The sequence below is a fragment of the Musca autumnalis genome, unplaced genomic scaffold (assembly GCF_047663935.1).
Source record: "Musca autumnalis isolate F117 unplaced genomic scaffold, ASM4766393v1 scaffold_2, whole genome shotgun sequence".
In the NCBI taxonomy this organism is placed as follows: Eukaryota; Metazoa; Arthropoda; class Insecta; order Diptera; family Muscidae; genus Musca; species Musca autumnalis.
Genome location: NW_027411755.1, coordinates 67,805,764 through 67,822,004, shown reverse-complemented (window position 1 = coordinate 67,822,004; position 16,241 = coordinate 67,805,764).

Below are 16,241 nucleotides of genomic sequence, written 5' to 3'. Positions count from 1 at the left end.
TCCCTAAAAATGTTAAAACAAACAGGACCACGAGGAGTACCTTTTCAAAACTATATTCGAACAGCACATGACCTCACAAAATGATGGAATTTTGTGAGGTATGTGTTGTACGATATAGACGATTCTAGACAATTCGATAGTAATCATTCTCAGCAGTTATTTTATTTGCCACTGGCAGGGTTTTTGAAGCTTCGGGGTCATATACTCAGGAAGTATGGGCATGCACACCAAAAATGCACCAAAAATGCAATCAGAATCACAAGGATTACCTTCACTAAAAATTCCATAAACGATTCTCGATTAGCCTTTAATTAATATTTTACACTGGTTGATCCGAAGGAGTGGACCAATAAATAAATAGAGAAGCGAATCGATATGGCTAGATGGATTACAAATTGCCTGGAGCGAATGTGGTATCGACACAACAATTAAAACTTCAAATTTCTTTCCATTAAATTTTTGTCGGAATCATATCCAACACTTCTTATCTACTTGATCTATTAAAAAAACCGGATTCTTTTCTCATGGTAAAGAGTGCACCCCATATCGAAGTCGTAGTCAATGATATAGGACTTTCTTCTTATCGGCTAGTACGATTCGTCATTCCTCTCATTTGGTAATACAGTAAAAAAATGATGAAAGCATGAGAATACTGATTCTGTTCAAATTCACTAAGTTTACCCAATGTCTACTTTTTCAAAATTAAAGCGAAATATAAACAAACATTCAAAAAGTTCAGAAGTTCTATTCTGTAACTACTGTGGAATTATAAGAAATAAGAAAGCGTAAAGTTCCGCCGGCTGAACTTTTTATATCCTTCACCATAGGTTCAACATAGGTTTTAGCAGTGAGTAGAAAAACAAAATAGCAATGTTGAATTTCTACTAAAATCTTCTAGTTAAAAATACCAATTCAGTCTGAAATATGCCACTGAAAGTAAACAGAAAAAGTATTGTTCATTTTAGAAGTTGGAACTTTTCTCCTTCATTTTGCATTTCTCGCTGCCCTCCGTCTGTGTGGCTGGTTGACTTTAACCCTAAAACGTGTTTTTCGTTTTTAGTGATTCCTGGAGATTAGACAAGAGCTACAGATTTGGTGTATTCTGAGACCTATAGTAAAATTTTATGGCGAACATTAGAATAGTAGAATACATATATACAATCACATTTTTAAGGAGTTTTTGAAAGATTTTTGAATAAAGGACAAAAAAGACCCCTTTGATGAACCGCATGAGGGTTAAAATTTTTAACAAAAATATTGCCCACATACTCTTCTGTAAAGTTGCCAAAGACACTATATACCTGAAATGCAAGGATTCAAAGATATCTTAACTCGAATATTTCAAAAAAATTAAAAATGGGCTGAACTTGCCCCGCCTATTTTGGTTACTTTCCGATGTAAACTTTTAAAACGCCGATACACGTGTCTAATATTTTTAGCTCTACTTTCATAATCTACTCGATTTTTCCCATCATTTTGAAAAAAATTGAATTTTGTTGCACAGTGTAATCGATTCGATATTGTCAATATATGGAAGTTTCAATTCAAGCAATTCAATTCAAATTCTCTGTCTACAAAGCCGACTGATACTTTTTACTTGTTTTTAACTAAATGAATTAACTTTTGTACGTTCTCATTAAAAAAATAATAAAATAAATCTATAAAAAAGCAAATACATGAAAATGTTTTACTTGCATACAAATTTACATAGATTTTTCATGGTTCCTAATTACCAAAACAAGTTTATTTTTTAAACAAAAATAAAAATTTAATCTCGGGTGGAAATGGGTTAATAAATAGATTAAAGTTTCTAAATAAATAATTTATTAGTAGACTAGCGTGTGTCCACTACTTCGTTAGCGAAAATTTCTCATTAATAGAGTCATGGTTTATTAACCATATTCTGACACCACAGCGTGATAGAAGGCCAAAAAATAGAAAACACGTGTCTCGCCGTTTTCCCCTATCTCATCAACTTTTGCGGTTAAAGGCCTCCAAAAGTTTGAGACTTTGATGTAAAAAGGGGTCATCTTTCAAGACTATATCTTCCAAACCGTTAGGAGCTTTGAATTTATCTCAGAGGTAAAGTTGTAGATCTTGTCTTAAGGAACAAAAATTGTGAACACATATAATCCTTAATCTGCAAGGTCAAAATCGCCAATGTCAAATTTCCTTTAAAAATTTTTCTCGGGTTTTGGTCTGTAGCTATCAAACCGATCAAATTTGAAGTAAACAACCAACTTCAAAAATGTACCTCAGATCCCAATAAACATATTTTTATAACATACGGTCTCTGTATAGACGGTCCTTAAAGGTCAAAGCAAATGGGATTTTTATCCTGTTTTCTCTGGTTCTGGTCCACTGATACTAAACCGTTCAATATACAAGGAAAAAACCGACTGCAATAATGTAGCAAAGACATCAATGAACAACTTTGTGAAACATGCGAAATGTCTATGAACGGTTCTTAAAGGTGAAAATAGCAAAAAAAACTTTTATACATATTAAATTTTTGCACTTTTTTCTCCGATTCTTGTCCAAAGATACCCAACCGCCCAAAAATTAAGGATACCGTCAAGGTTTCGCGATTTTGCTTGAATACGGCAAGTCTTATCGGCATGGGACCTTATCAAATCTTATAGCTGTGAAAATTCTCTACAAGACTGGCTTATGTAGTTTTTCCTAGGTTGTACAATTTTTTTAGATATATAAGTTTAAGTTAGGAAATTGCAGTCATGGCATTGTTTTATAAGGAGACGATACAGAATTGAATTGAATTTGAATTGTCCCAATTTCAAATTCTATATCTCAAACGTTGTAAAACCTACGAAAATATCATTAAGGTCAATCTTGTAGAGAATTTTGATAACTATAACATTTTCTTTATTCGCATTTTGATAGGACTTGCGGTTTTCAAGCAAAATCGCAAAAACCTAAACAACCCCTAAAAATGTCAACATGAATTTATTTAAAAATCGCTCCGGTGATTTTTTTTTGTTTTTTGATTTTTCTCATCTATGAACATTGTAGTTTCAGAATCAGCAATAACTTCACAGGTGTAAGCACCTTCCATTTTAATTTGATTCAAGAGCACCGTGCTAATGGTATAAAATTAAAACTTTTCGTACACTTATTGCGGGTTTCTGTAAGACTCGAATTCAAATTCGTTCGTATTAATACCAAACACAACAACGGTCACATTTATTCCAAATTTCAGGGTCCCAAAATTTCAAAATTTATGGTACCTATTTCAAAATCAACCTAATTATCTTAACTCTACGCAGCAGCAGTGACCCTAATATCAGAAATCCAGCTTTATCCTTTCATCCAAGTTATACCAAATCAAGTACCATTTATTATCCGTACGCTCATAGTACTTATAGTTCCAAAACGACCTCATTATCTCAACACCACTCAGTGTACATTTGGTACGCTTATAGTTCCTTTTTTCTAATCACATCACCTGTGACCATAATGCAAAATTATAGGATCCCAATTCTATCCCTTCATCTAATACCAAAATTACTCCAAATGTAGTACCATTTAGCATACATTTAGTACGCAATTACACAATTCAGAAATCCAGAAAGATCCAATACCAAATTTTGTACAATTTATAACTTTTGTACCTGTGTACCATTTTCATAACCACCATATCTCAACCCCGCACACTATCATTGTATTGGGTGTACCATTTTGTACCTTTTGTAATAATATAGTACATATTTCAAAAACTTTCCCTGCAACCAATACAAAATATTGTAGCATTTAATACCTTTCGCACACATAAGTACGAATTTTGAAAATGACCAGCTCTATCCATTCAGCCAAATTCAAATTGTACCAAATTTAGTACGATTTAGTACACATAAGTACGAATTTCCAAATCTACCTTAACTGTAATCTCAATTCCAAATTTCAAAAATCCTGCTCTAGCCGTTCGCCCAAATCCAAATTGTGCCAAATTTAGTACCATTTAGTTCTTTTCGTAAACATAGGCATGAATTTCAATTCTACACTCCACCAGTAATCTTAATTCAAAATTTCAGGGTTTCAGCTCTATCCGTTCATCCAAATTCAAGTCGTACCAAATTTAGTATCATCTAGTACTTTTCGTACACATGTGTATTTCCAAAATCACCACTCTATATCAAATCTACATCTCAATCTTAATTCTTATTCCAAATTTCAAGCGTTTAGCTCTATCCGTTCACATAATACAAAATGCAACCAAATTTAGTACATTTAAGTACTTTTCGTACAATTTTATTTCGAATTTCTAAAATCCCGTTGGTACATCTATCACACACCCCATTAGTGACCGTTATTCCAAATTTCAAAGTTTAGATCTACGCGTTCGCCAAATATAAACTGTACCATATTTAATATCTTTTAGTACTTTTCGTACCGTTCCCGTATGAATTTCCAAAAACCCAGCAGTTTCGTCTGGGCGTTGATGAATCACAAAGTCAGTCAGTCAATCACTTTACTCTTTTATTAATATGTCCCTCATAACAACCTTTGAGGAAATTGTCTTAAATTCTTTGCAATAAAAACAAACATTTAAATAAAAGTTGAAATTTGTTTGTCATCCAAAATAGGTTTGTTTTTGTTACTTAATTCTACATCAAACCCTTGATGGTTAATTGGCATACATTAGGCATCTATATTTGATTTAAGCGTAAAAAAGGTTTTCATTTTCCAAATTTACTTAACAGCAATTTTCTTCGTACAAACATAAAAATGTAGAAAACAAGAGACCATTGAAGAAATTTCTAAATAAAGTATGTCTAATAACTCAAAATAAATTATGTCTACAGAGCCTTTGTAAGAAATTTATGAGCCAGAAATGTAAATATAAGAAATTATTTTAGGGTCATTAGTTTTTCCCAATTAAGATTGCCCGAAAAGGGTATGCAAAGCACAACAATAAGAACGTCTGTATTTAAAGAGAATTAAACAGAAAGAAGCAAGCCAATGATTTTTAAGAAGAAATTTAATCAAGTTTTGACTGTCGTGCAATTGTTAGAAATCATTTTTTTTTCTAGGAATTCATTATGTTCGTTCCATTTCAACCCATACGGTTTTGCAGCAACCACTCTTCGTCATGAGTCATGAAGCTGCTGTTTAATTAATTACTGGTTTTGCTTTTTACGTATTTATTCTTCATTCTTTCTTAATTGTCAAAGTGTTTTTTTTAATAAAGATGTCATTCGCAATATTGCAAACCAAATACCCTGGCCCTGGTATTATCAAGTTACTTGCCATGTCAACTGATATCTTTACAATAATGAAATTTTGTATCATTAAAGTAAAATGTCAAAGACTCACCATGAAGATCATGAAAAAAATTAAAAACAAAATCCTAAAAGATAACAAAACCTATTACTTTTTGAAATTCTAAACATGTTTCAACAACCCAGGCTTAGGTACCTTGTAATATTTTAACCCATCTTAGTAACAGTTCGAAGATGGGACATATCGGTTCACACCTTCCTTTACTCCCACTTTCAAAAAAGTTCACAATGTTTCGCTAAAATGATACACACAATAACTTTAGATGGCATTAACCAAGTTGCTCCAAACATCGGATATCATAATATTTCTTCCAGACATAGATTAGGTTCGAATATGTACTACATCGGAACGTTCCTTCGGATGACTCCTATAGAAAATTCCAAAAATGTTCGCAAAAGTGCAGTTTAAGCTAATGTCTCGACTGATGAGCACCAATCAACAATTATGCCTCACGGAGCTTTTTTGTCCCTGCCGGGACAGAAAAGAACTCCGGGCCATGCATCTGTTCAGTTTGCCAGATACACACCCACCCCATGTCGACATCGGTGAGATGCAATTGTCTTAGCCGCCTCCAGGACTACTGCGATACGAGGTATGCTGCTGCTTGCTGTGCCACAACATCTGCCAACGTGCCTCCAACTTCTTTGGCGGATTCATCGCCGCTGTCGTCGGAATACGAGACACTTCCACATTCTCCCCAAAAGAAATTCATTGTTTCTGCAATGCAATTGCAACTAGTGTCCTCAACAAACACATCAAAAATGTGCACTTTATATTTTGGATCCAGCAAACAAAGCTCATCGTCACCTGTAGCTTCCAGCATTGCGATGGTCACAATGTTTTGCGAAAGGATCGTACAAAAAGCAAAAGATTAAGACTTGCATTCCTTATACAGCAGTCTGTCCAGTACAGAACTATCTCGGCTGAGTTTGACTCAAGTGACGCATACATGGAATGTAAGGAGGTAGCGGTACAATGTGGAGCTGACGAGGTAGCCTATTTTTACCAGGATTATCCCGGTACATTTCCTGAAATTTGTAGGAAAATCGGCTCAGAAGTTTCAGAGATAGAAATTGGGCGTGGTCGGGTCTTAAGGTCCCAAAATGAGTACCTATGGTCGGAGAATCGAAGGGTGGAAGTTCGGAGCAGGGTGGTTCGTTGCAGAGTGGTTCGATATGTAGAACTTCGGAGCGGTGTGGATGGGAGGGTGTGGTTCGGAGGGTGGAAATTCCGAGCGGGGTGGATCGGAGGGTGGAAGTTCGAAACATGGTGAATCGGAGGGTGGAAGTCCGCAGCAGGGTGGATAGTCGAAGCAGGGTGGATCGGATGGTGGAAGTTCGGGGCGGGGTGGTTCGGCGTGTGGAAGTTCGGAGCGGGTATTTCAGCGGGTATGTAACGTATTTGAAAAGTGGGCGTGATAAAATAGGGTTTTTATAAAAATAGGGCATGGGGGAGGTACCCAGCCATCTCCGAAATAAAAAAAATATATAGCCTATTTTCACCACGGGTGTTTCTTGTACATTCCATGAAATTTTCAATAAAATCTGTTCAGACGTTTTTGAGTCCATACGGAACATACAAACATACACACATACATATTAGATAGCATTTTTAAAGAAATAGGGTATAGGGTAAGCACCCCGCTCCTTCTGAAATTCAAAAAAATTTTTGCCTATTTTAACCGGGGTCCTCCCTGTTTATTCCCTGTCAATTTGAGAAAGATCGGTTCAGTAGTTTTTGTAGAAATGACACAAATTGAAAATTGAAAAAAGTGAGCGTAAAAGTGAGCGTGGTCAAAATTTCGTTGCATAAAAACCCAAGTCGGGTTATGGCGCACATTTTACAGAAAGAATTATCGAAATCGGTCCGGCCGTTCTCAACTGATGCCATTACCAACGAACGAAATTTGATTTTTATTTATATATATACTAGCAAAATGCCCGCTACTTCGTATGCGGAAAGGATATAAAAAGCAAATAAACAATATATAAAATGGAAATGACAAACACTGAAAATTTGGTCGCACTAATACCAATTTTAATAAATATTTATTTTTATCTTAGTACTGTACGTACCCCTTAAGTTCGATTTTCAAAAAGATCAGCGAGATCAACGTTGCACACCAATACACACCCTAATTCCAAAAAATAAAAATTCCAGCACTGTCCCTACACCCAAAAACAAATTGAGTACCATTAAGTAATTTTCGTATACTTATGGTACGTATTTCGCCGACATATCTCAGCCATACACGGACATTAATACAAAATAATTACAGTAAATTCCATAATAATTGCAGTAATTCCAAATCTCAAGATTCCAGCTGTATCCGTTCGTCCAATTCCAAATTGTACCAAACTTAGTATCAAGTCGAACTCTTCGTATCCATAAGTAAGATTTTCCAAAACTACCTCAATCCTTCACTTTAGTAGTAATCTTACTTCCAAATTTCAGGATTCAAACTCTATCCGTTAAACCAAATTAAAATTGTACTAAATTTGCTTTTTCAAAACAACCTGAATCCTACTATTCGACTGTAATCGTAATTCCAAATTTCAGGATTCCAGCTCTATTAATTCACCCGAATCCAAATTGTATCAAATTTAGTACCATTTCTTTCCCAAACAAAAATTTTAGGATTCCAGCTCTACCCGTTCACCCAAATCCATATTGTACCATATTTAGTACCATTTACTACTTCTCGTACCCATACGTACGACTTTTCAAAATTTCCTCAATACTACACTCCTACAGTAATCTTAATTCCTAATTCCAACACTATCCGTTTACTAAAATTCAAATTGTACCAAATTTAGTGCTTTCTGTATCCATAAGTACGAATTTCCAAAACTACCTCAATTCTACTGTCCGGCAGTAATCTTAGTTCCAAATTTCAGAATTCCAGCTCTATCCGTTCATCCAAATCCAAATTGTACCAAATTTAGTACCATTTAGTACTTTCCAAAACTATCTCAATCCTACACCCCTACAGTAATCTTAATTCAAAACTTTAGGATTCCAGTCTATCCGTTCACCCAAATCCAAATTTAGTACTCCTCGTAATCATAAATACGAACTTCCAAAACCATTTCCTTATTTCAACGCCATTTCCCAACCTTGATTCCCATACCAAATTTGAAGATTCTAGCTTTATCCATTAAAAATATGCAATTGGTACCAAATTTAGAAACTTTTAGTACTTTTCGTACACTTATAGGTCGAGTTTCTAAATACCCTTTGGTACAACTTCTTAACTCTCCATCAATGACCACTCGTTCAAAATTTCAGATTTCTAGCTCTTCGCGTTTGCCTAATACAATGGATTCCATATTTAGTACACTTTAGCACTTTTCGTACCTTTCTACGACGAATTTCCAAAAACCCCTTTAAAAAAAAACAAATTGTACAAAATTCTGTACAATTCGATTTTCCAAAACAACCTTAATCCTTCACTTCAACAGTAACCATAATTCCAATTAACAGGATTCCAGCGCCATCGGTGCACTCAAATCCAAGTTGTACCATTTGGTACATTTCGTACCCATAAGTACGAATTTCAAAAACTACTTCCATCTCAATCCTATACTCCAACAGCAGTCTGACCAAATTCCAGGATTCCAGCTCTATCCGTTCCCCCAAATCCAAATTGTACCACAGGTAGTACCACTTAGTACTTTTCGTACCCTTACTACCTCAGTCCTACACTCCAATAGTAATCCTAATTTCAAATTTCCGGACTCAAACACTATCCGTCACCCAAATCCAAATTCTACCTCTATAGCCTACCGCGAACGGGTTGCAAATTCTAACTCTTTCCGTTTACTAAAATTCATACTTTAAATTAAAATAAATAAAATTAAAATACTTAAAATTCAGGATTCCAGTTCTATCCGTTCACCCAAATCCAAATTGTACTAAATTTAGTACCATTTAGTACTTTTCGTACCCATAAGTACGAATTTTCAAAACTACCTCAATTCTACACCCCACCAGTAATCTCAATTCCAAATTTCGAGATTCCAACTATATCCGTTCACCCAAATTCCCATTGTCCCAAATTTAGTACCATTTAGTACTTTTCATTCACATAAGTAAGAATTTCCAAAACTTCCCCAGTCCTACACTCCAACAGTAATATAAATTCCAAATTTCAGGAATCCAGCTCTATCCGTTCACCCAAATCCAAATTGTACTAAATTTAGTACCATTTAGTACTTTTCGTACACTCAAGTTTCCAAAAACCCTTTGGTGCATCTTTCTTACTCTTCATCAGTGATCCTCAGTCCAAATTTGAGGAATCTAGCTCTATCCGTTCACCCAAATCGAAACTGTACCAAATTTAGTGCTATTTAGTATTTTTCGTACCCTATGTACGAATTTCCACAACTTCCACAATACTAAACTCCACTAGTAATCTCAGTTCCAAATTTAGAGATTCCAGCGCTATCCGTTCACCCAAATCCCCATTATACAAAATTTAGTTCCATTTAGTACTTTCCGTACACATAAGTACTAATTTCCAAAACCACCCTCATATCTCAATCCTACACTTCAACAGTAATATTAATTCCAAATTTCAGGTTTCCAGCTCTATCCGTTCATTCAAATCCAAATTGTACTAAATTTAGTACGATTTAGTACTTTTCGTACCCATAAGTACGAATTTTCAAAACTACCTCAATCCTACACCCCACCAGTAATCTCAATTCCAAATTTCGAGATTCCAGCTATTATCCGTTCACCCAAATCCCCATTGTATAAAATTTAGTACCATTTAGTACTTTTCATACACATAAGTACGAATTTCCAAAAGTTCTTCAATCCTACACTCCAACAGTAATCTCAATTCCAAATATCAGGATTCCAGCTCTATCCGTTCACCCAAATCCCTATTGTACCAAATTTATTACTATTTAGTACTTTTCGTGCACATAAGCACGAATTTCCAAAACTACCCTCATATCTCAATCCTACACTACAACAGTAACCTTAATTCCAAATTTCAGGTTTCCAGCTCTTTACGTTCACCCAAATCTAAATTGTACTAAATTTAGTACCATTTAGTACTTTTCGTACACTTGATTGGTAATTTTCCAAACCATTTCCTTTTAGAAGCACCACTTCCCAACCTTGATTTCCATACCAAATTCCTATATTCCTATATTCCTGGGGCCTATTATTGATTTCATTAATTATTTAGCGATTTTTTCAATTTACAGATTTTGAAATTGAATAGTTATAACTGTACATCTCCATGTACGATAAAATTCTTAATTGCAAATAAATCGTGGTAATATGCACAATTTTATTGCACTTTCATTGATTTGCAAACATTTACTTATTACCAAAAAGTGAGGTCCATACAGTTTTTAGTTGTTGTTATTTCTGGCCGATTTCTGAATTTATTCCCCTAATGTTGTCTTCAACAGCAACTCATTTGTTCAACAAACCCAACATCATTTATTGAAAGAATTTTTGTTTTAAATTTAAATTGAAAATCAAAATTTTTACAAATGCATCGTTTGTAATCATCTTTTCTAACTGTATTTTAACGAATGAATATCTTTTGTGCGACACCTGTTATGTGAAAACTAAATCAGGATCGGTTTGTATTTTTCGCGTAATTGATGTTTATGCCATTATCACCAACTGCGACATCTGTTGCAATGGAAGATAACAAATGTCTTGTCTTTCTATTATTTAGTGGTTTACGATAAAATAAGTGCGCCTAGAAGTAAACTACAAAATTTGAAATTATGTGTGATCGTTTACGGTATCATGAAGTTATACCATTGTTAATTTGACACATGTCTTGCAGAGGGCCAACTAAGTGAATAAGTACGTAATAATAATGAAAAATAAGGATTTTTGTTGTTGTTATTTTTTGTGGTTCCAGGACGAATTTTCTAAAACCCGGCCTTATCTCGCACATTTGCATCAACAGTGACATACTGGTAAAATTTCAAGCTCCTAGCTTTAGCCGTTTTGGCTGGGCGTTGATGATGAGTCAGTCAGTCAGTCAGTCACTTATCACCAAGCTCATTTATATATATAGATACTAGCAAAATGCCCGCTACTTCGTATGCGGAAAGGATATAAAAAAACAAATAAACAATATATAATATGGAAATGACAAACACTGAAAATTTGGTCGCACTAATACCAATTTTAATAAATATTTATTTTTATCTTAGTACTGTACGTACCCCTTAAGTTCGATTTTCAAAAAGATCAGCCGTATCTCACCCTTACACATTAACAGCGAGATCAACGTTGCACACCAATACACACCCTAACTCCAAAAAATAAAAATTCCAGCACTGTCCCTACACCCAAAAACAAATTGAGTACCATTAAGTAATTTTCGTAAACTTATGGTACGTATTTCGACGACATATCTCAGCCATACACGGACATTAATACAAAATAATTACAGTAAATTCCATAATAATTACAGATCTCAAGATTCCAGCTGTATCCGTTCGTCCAATTCCAAATTGTACCAAACTTAGTATCAAGTCGAACTCTTCGTACCCATAAGTAAGATTTTCCAAAACTACCTCAATCCTTCACTTTAGTAGTAATCTTACTTCAAAATTTCAGGATTCAAACTCTATCCGTTAAACCAAATTAAAATTGTACTAAATTTAGAACAATTTATAACTTTCGTACCAATTTTCAAAACTTCCTCAACGCAACAGGGCTACAATAATCATACTTTCAAATTGCAGGATTCCACCGCTATCCGTTCACCTACATACAAATTGTACTAAATTTAGTACCATTTAGTGCTTTTCGTAACCATGAGTTTGCTTTTTCAAAACAATCTGAATCCTACTCTTCGACTGTAATCGTAATTCCAAATTCCAGGATTCCAGCTCTATCCGTTCCCCCAAATCCAAATTGTACCACAGGTAGTATCACTTAGTACTTTTCGTATCCTTACTACCTCAGTCCTACACTCCAATAGTAATCCTAATTTCAAATTTCAGGACTCAAACACTATCCGTCACCCAAATCCAAATTCTACCTCTATAGCCTACCGCGAACGGGTTGCAAATTCTAACTCTTTCCGTTTACAAAAATTCATACTTTAAATTAAAATAAATAAAATTAAAATACTTAAAATTCAGGATTCCAGTTCTATCCGTTCACCCAAATCCAAATTGTAATTAATTTAGTACCATTTAGTACTTTTCGTACACATAAATACGAATTTCCAAAATTTCCCCAATCCTATGCTCCAACAGTAATCTCAATTTCAAATTTCAGGATTCCAGCTCTGTCCGTTCACTCGAATCCCTATTGTACCAAATTTAGTACTTTTCGAACACATAAGTACGAATTTCCAAAACCACCCTCATATCTCAGTCCTACAGTTCACAGTAATCTTAATACCAAATTTCAGGTTTCCAGCTACATACATACGTTCACCCAAATCCAAATTGTACTAAATTTAGTACCATTTAGTACTTTTCGTACCCAAAAGTACGAATTTTCAAAACTACCTCAATTCTACACCCCACCAGTAATCTCAATTCCAAATTTCGAGATTCCAGCTATTATCCGTTCACCCAAATCCCCATTGTCCCAAATTTAGTACATTTCATTCACATAAGTAAGAATTTCCAAAACTTCCCCAGTCCTACACTCCAACAGTAATATCAATTCCAAATTTCAGGAATCCAGCTCTATCCGTTCACCCAAATCCAAATTGTACTAAATTTAGTACCATTTAGTACTTTTCGTACACTCAAGTTTCCAAAAACCCTTTGGTGCATCTTTCTTACTCTTTATCAGTGATCCTCAGTCCAAATTTGAGGAATCAAGCTCTATCCGTTCACCCAAATCGAAACTGTACCAAATTTAGTGCTATTTAGTATTTTTCGTACCCTATGTACGAATTTCCAAAACTTCCACAATACTAAACTCCACCAGTTATCTCAGTTCCAAATTTAGAGATTCCAGCGCTATCCGTTCACCCAAATCCCCATTATACAAAATTTAGTTCCATTTAGTACTTTCCGTACACATAAGTACTAATTTCCAAAACCACCCTCATATCTCAATCCTACACTTCAACAGTAATATTAATTCCAAATTTCAGGTTTCCAGCTCTATCCGTTCATTCAAATCCAAATTGTACAAAATTTAGTACCATTTAGTACTTTCCGTACCCATAAGTACGAATTTTCAAAACTACCTCAATCCTACACCCCACCAGTAATCTCAATTCCAAATTTCGAGATTCCAGCTATTATCCGTTCACCCAAATCCCCATTGTATCAAATTTAGTACCATTTAGTACTTTTCATACACATAAGTACGAATTTCCAAAAGTTCTTCAATCCTACACTCCAACAGTAATCTCAATTCCAAATATCAGGATTCCAGCTCCATCCGTTCACCCAAATTCCTATTGTACCAAATTTAGTACTATTTAGTACTTTTCGTACACATAAGCACGAATTTCCAAAACTACCCTCATATCTCAATCCTACACTACAACAGTAACCTTAATTCCAAATTTCAGGTTTCCAGCTCTTTACGTAAACCCAAATCTAAATTGTACTAAATTTAGTACCATTTAGTACTTTTCGTACACATGATTGGTAATTTTGCAAACCATTTTATTTTAGAAGCACCACTTCCCAACCTTGATTTCCATACCAAATTCCTATATTCCTGGGGCCTATTATTGATTTCATTAATTATTTAGCGATTTTTTCAATTTACAGATTTTGAAATTGAATAGTTATAACTGTACATCTCCATGTACGATAAAATTCTTAATTGCAAATAAATCGTGGTAATATGCACAATTTTATTGCACTTTCATTGATTTGCAAACATTTAGTTATTACCAAAAAGTGAGGTCCATACAGTTTTTAGTTGTTGTTATTTCTGGCCGATTTCTGAATTTATTCCCCTAATGTTGTCTTCAACAGCAACTCATTTGTTCAACAAACCCAACATCATTTATTGAAAGAATTTTTGTTTTAATTTTAAATTGAAAATCAAAATTTTTACAAATGCATCGTTTGTAATCATTTTTCTAACTCCATTTTAACGAATGAAAATCTTTTGTGCGACACCTGTTATGTGAAAACTAAATCAGGATCGGTTTGTATTTTTCGCGTAATTGATGTTTATATCATTATCACCAACTGCGACATCTGTTGCAATGGAAGATAACAAATGTCTTGTCTTTCTATTATTTAGTGGTTTACGATAAAATAAGTGCGCCTAGAAGTAAACTACAAAATTTGAAATTATGTGTGATCGTTTACGGTATCATGAAGTTATAGCATTGTTAATTTGACACATGTCTTGCAGAGGGCCAACTAAGTGAATAAGTACGTAATAGTAATGAAAAATAAGGATTTTTGTTGTTGTTATTTTTTGTGGTTCCAGGACGAATTTTCTAAAACCCGGCCTTATCTCGCACATTTGCATCAACAGTGACCCACTGGTAAAATTTCAAGCTCCTAGCTTTAGCCGTTTTGGCTGGGCGTTAATGATGAGTCAGTCAGTCAGTCAGTCAGTCAATCACTTATCACCAAGCTCATTTATATATATAGATATATAATTTTTAAAGAAATACGGTATAGGGGAAGTTCCCCGCCCCTTCCGAAATTCAACAAAATTTGTAGCCTATTTTAACCGTGGGCCATCCCTGTACATTCCCTGGCAATTTCAGAAAAATCGGTTCAGTAGTTTTTGTAGAAATGACAAAAATTTAAAATTGAAAAAGTGGGCGTGGCGAAATTTTCTTTGCATAAAAACCCAAGTCGGGTTATGGCGCACATTTTACAGAAAGAATTAACGAAATCGGTCCAGCCGTTCTCAACTGATGCCATTACCAACGAACGACATTTGATTTGTCGATGTCATTTTCATATTCATCGTCCTCTTCATTCTTGATTGGCTTTGCTTCGCTTACACCATCGGGGAGTTTCTTCCAAAATATTTCGAGTATAATTAACTCAGCCTTTGTTAATGACATAGTTAAGTTTATATTGTTGTTGTTGGGCGGTTCAGAGGCGAGTACAGAGAATTGGACCATAGGAACATTCTTGTTAATTTTCGCCACACAAATTTCCTTTTTACGGCCGTTGCATTGTATCTTGAGCATCCAAACTCCGATGCGAGATCTTATCAGAATTTACTGAATCGATATCAGATTCAGGCCGATATCATTAAGCATCGCTAAGCTTAGCTATGTATGCTTTGTTCCAAAAATCCCTAGCACCTAGCAAGATGCACCTCTCTAGAGTTGAAATGGGACAAAGGAGAATTCTCATAACAGTATGCTTCAAGTTCTTACGCTTGGTGTGCTTGGCGTCCTGTCACCGAGAAAACTCTCGCCTTGAAGTTGATGGTCGGTTGTCCATTTGCGAGATTGAAGTTTGTTCTTATCATCCCCGGAAGAGTTTCTAGGCTACAGCTGAGGAGTCTTTTGAAGTTCTATTGAAGAGCTTTTATTGTTGTTCTTACTAGTGAGCCCTAAGGGGATGGACTATCGTACCCTGTGAAAGGAAGGAATTCTATGTAACAGTCCTCATCATAAAAGTGTAAATATATGTCGCTTGTCGTAGAGGTTTACTGTGGTTTTCCAGTCATCTAATTTGCTTGCGTTAATGCCCCTCATGCCTTTTCAACCAGGCTTGGGATCGGCTATGGCTACTTTTAACTCATCCTACTACATCTAGAAATAAAGCATTATGTCTATGGCTATGGTTTTTATGGTTTTTTAACGCATCCTACTTCTTCTTGGAATAAAGCATTATGTGACGGAAGAGCAAAGTAATTTCATAAAAGGAAAGATACTAATTATTCCGCTGTAGTTTAGTAACTTCTGTTAATGCAAGAAAAATCCCTTAATCTTTTATTTTCTAGTCAAGAAATTACCCTTTAAAGCTTCTTTTATATTTGTAATTCTC